Source organism: Dunckerocampus dactyliophorus, chromosome 20, assembly GCF_027744805.1.
Source record: "Dunckerocampus dactyliophorus isolate RoL2022-P2 chromosome 20, RoL_Ddac_1.1, whole genome shotgun sequence".
NCBI lineage: Eukaryota > Metazoa > Chordata > Actinopteri > Syngnathiformes > Syngnathidae > Dunckerocampus > Dunckerocampus dactyliophorus.
The window spans coordinates 337,877-341,316 of NC_072838.1; the positions used below are offsets into that span (position 1 = coordinate 337,877).

At 49.5% G+C, this 3,440-nt stretch overlaps 1 pseudogene; it reads left to right on the top strand.

The window, feature by feature from the left end:
- The first annotated feature begins 1,242 nt into the window (after positions 1 to 1,242).
- LOC129173599 (uncharacterized) lies at positions 1,243 to 2,812 on the top strand (annotated as a pseudogene).
- Positions 2,813 to 3,440: the final 628 nt, after the last annotated feature.

A 3,440-nucleotide genomic window follows, 5' to 3' on the forward strand; every position in this document is an offset into this window, starting at 1 on the left:
TTCAAATCATGTAATTGCATCTTACTGCGTCTCTGTGCCTCTGTGTGTGTCTGTGTGTGTGTGTGTGTGTGTGTGTGTGTGTGTAGTGAGCAAGCAGCGGTGGGGGTCAGGATTGGAATGGTAATGTAAATAGCACTGACTGTATGTGCTTATGTGTGTGCGTGTGTGTGTGTGTGTGTGTGTGTGTGTGTGTGTGCGTGCGCGTGTCTCACTGTGTCTGCGTGTGTACGTGTGTGTGTGTGTGTGTGTGTGTGTGTGTGTGTGTGTGTGTGTGTGTGTGTGTGTGTGTGAGGAAGAGACCAGGCTGAGAGAGAGAGAGAGATAGAGGAATGAGAGGGAGGAGGGGGGGTGTTTGGATGGGAATAATGTAATATATAAGGTGAAAATAAAATCAATTGAGTATGTTTGATTTCCAGTGATCGATCTGACTTCACCTGTACCACTGGCGGCAGTGTCACCTCTGCAAAACCCAATGCATGGTTTTGATGTGTCCATTACCACGCCAGCGAACTCGAGTCAAAGTAAGTTAAACAAATGTGTGCAGGATTTCATGAATATAGATTTACGTGAAGAATTATCTCTGTATGTATTGTGTAAATACTGATGAATAATAGGGTCTGCTCTGTAGCTTCAGCAGACGGCCCCTCAACTCTGGACCATGCGGTCGGAGATTACACTGGGGGAATCGTGGAAAACACTTTAACACCGCCGGTCCAAAACCCAGTGCAATTTATTGCGGGCTTTACAACGCCACCGAACTCAAGTCATGGTAAGTTCAACAAAATGTGTGTATATACACATTTATGTCAGGAATTATCTCTGTATGTAATGTGTAAATGCTGATGAATAACATTATTCATTCTGCGCTAGGGATTGCACCACTCACGCCCTCAACGCTTGACGACATAGAATTCGTGGAAAACACAGCAGAGTTGGACGTGGGACAAGAAACAGGAGGGGCGGAGACGTCTGGCGGCGGAGTCTACAACCAGGAAAGATATCATTTACCAGATAGTGAAAGTGAATATGTTGACATGCAAGCTCTCAATCAGAGGGATATAGTCTCAGACAGTGATGGAATTGAAACAGTGGATTTCAACACCTCTGTGCTAATTGTCCAGCAAGTGTTCAGAAGATACATGTATGATATAGCATGTGGCTGGTGGGAGATGGATACTCCAGGGCCTGGAAAAGCTCATATCCTGGGCAAGAATGAGCTTCAAACCAATTAAATCCAGGGCAATGGTGTTGAAGAAGGGAAAAGTGGTAGACAAGTTTCGCTTCTTTGTGGATGGCACGGCAATCCCATCTATCACCGAGAAACCAGTCAAGAGCCTGGGCAAGATCTTCGACTGTAGTCTCAGGGATTCTGCATCAATCCAAATCACCATCAAGGAGCTTGAGACGTGGCTGTTGGCAGTTGACAAGTCTGGCTTACCCGGCAGGTTTAAGGCGTGGATTTACCAGCATGGCGTCCTACCCCGGGTACTTTGGCCTCTGTTGGTGTACGAGGTGCCCCTGTCGACTGTAGAGACTCTGCAGAGGTGGATCAGCACTTACCTCCGTAGATGGATGGGCTTCCCACGCAGCCTATGCAGTGCAGCACTGTATGGCAGGACCAACAAACTACAGCTCCCTTTCAGCAGCCTTGATGAGGAGTTCAGGGTCTCTCGCACAAGTGAGGCCTTACTCTATCGCAACTCCAAGGACTCTAAAGTAGCATCAGCGGGCATCGTGGTGCGAACTGGCAGGAAATGGAGGGCTCAAGATGGTCTGGTGGTGGCTGAGTCCCGGCTGAGACACAGGGCTCTGGTGGGCACGGTGGCAATGGGTCGATCCAGGCTGGGTGCGATTCCTCAACCTTGCTATGAGAAGGCACATGGAAAGGACAAACGAGAGCTAGTCCTGAAGGAGGTGCGGGCAGGGGTCGAGGAGGAACGGACCAGCAGGATGGTGGGCATGCAGCAGCAGGGAGCATGGACAAAGTGGGAGGGGGTGCTGGAGAGGAAGGTGACCTGGTCTGAGATCTGGAAGGCAGAACCCCAGCGCATCGGGTTCATGGTCCGTGCTGTTTATGATGTCCTGCCCAGCCCAGCCAATCTCCATCTCTGGGGCATGGGTGACTCTCCAGCATGTGCCCTGTGCTCCAGGAAAGGCTCTCTGGAGCACATCCTAAGCAGCTGCTCAAAAGCCCGCGGGGAGGGTCGTTACTGTTGGAGGCACGACCAGGTGCTGAAGACTGTTGCTGAAACCATCTCCAAGGCCGTGGCCAAAAACATCAGCCACAAGCAACAGCTTGGCAAGAGGAACATTGCCTTTGTCAGGGCTGGAGAGCAACCACTACCACAGTCCAAACCAGCTGGCTATCTCACCTCAGCAGTGGACTGGGATCTCTGAGTTGTTCCTAGATAAGCAGCTCAAGTTCCCAGACCACATCACAGCAACTTCCCTGAGGCCAGACATCGTGCTAGCGTCAGTCTCTTCAAGGCAGGTGCTTCTGTTAGAACTGACAGTTCCCTGGGAGGATCGTATAGAGGAGGCAAACGAGCGGAAGCGGTCAAAGTACCAGGAGTTGGTTGAGCAATGTCTAAAAGCAGGGTGGAAGGCACGATGCGAGCCCATTGAAGTAGGGTGCAGGGGCTTTGCTGGCCGCTCATTGTGCAAGGTTTTCACACTACTTGGCATCACCGGGGCTGCAAAATGGAAAGCCATTAAGTCCACCATGGAGGCAGCAGAGAGAGCCTCCAGGTGGCTGTGGATCAGGAGGAGCGATCTGTGGGCCCATGCTACTGAGACACAAGCCGGGGAATGATCAACCCTAGGCTGGGTCACCTGAGTGAGGGCGTATGATGTTGAAAGACCCGAAATGCCTAATGAACTCAGGAACATCACTGATGATGTGTCCCAGTGCATCTCACGATGTATCTTTCATTCATTCAAATCGGCACATGATTGAGAATTTATATAATCTATAACTCAGACAGAACATTAGACGCAGACATCCCGTCAATTCACATCAAGCTAACGCTAGGCGTGCCACTCGTGGACAAAGAACTCTGTCACAAAGACTCCATCGCAGGTTGCAATTTGAAGACTAATTTTTTGATCGGCTAATAAAATAAAGAGAAATGGCTGAACCAGATGACAACAATTCGCCTGAAATTAGAGAACATTTTCTCCAGTTGATCTGAGATGAACGCTGAAAGATCCAGGGATAGTCACACTTCTCCCCAAAATAGTCCACTTACCCTCAACAAGATTCTACGGAAAATGAAGTTTTTCTTCCAACACATGATGAGCTAATTTCCTTAATCCAAATGTACAGATATCCTTCACCCGCATCATCGCATCACAACGCTGACACAGGACCTTGCAGTCCTTCAGACAGTCAGTGTTGTGATGCACTCGACAATCAAATAGACGACCCCCTGGAGTCCTTC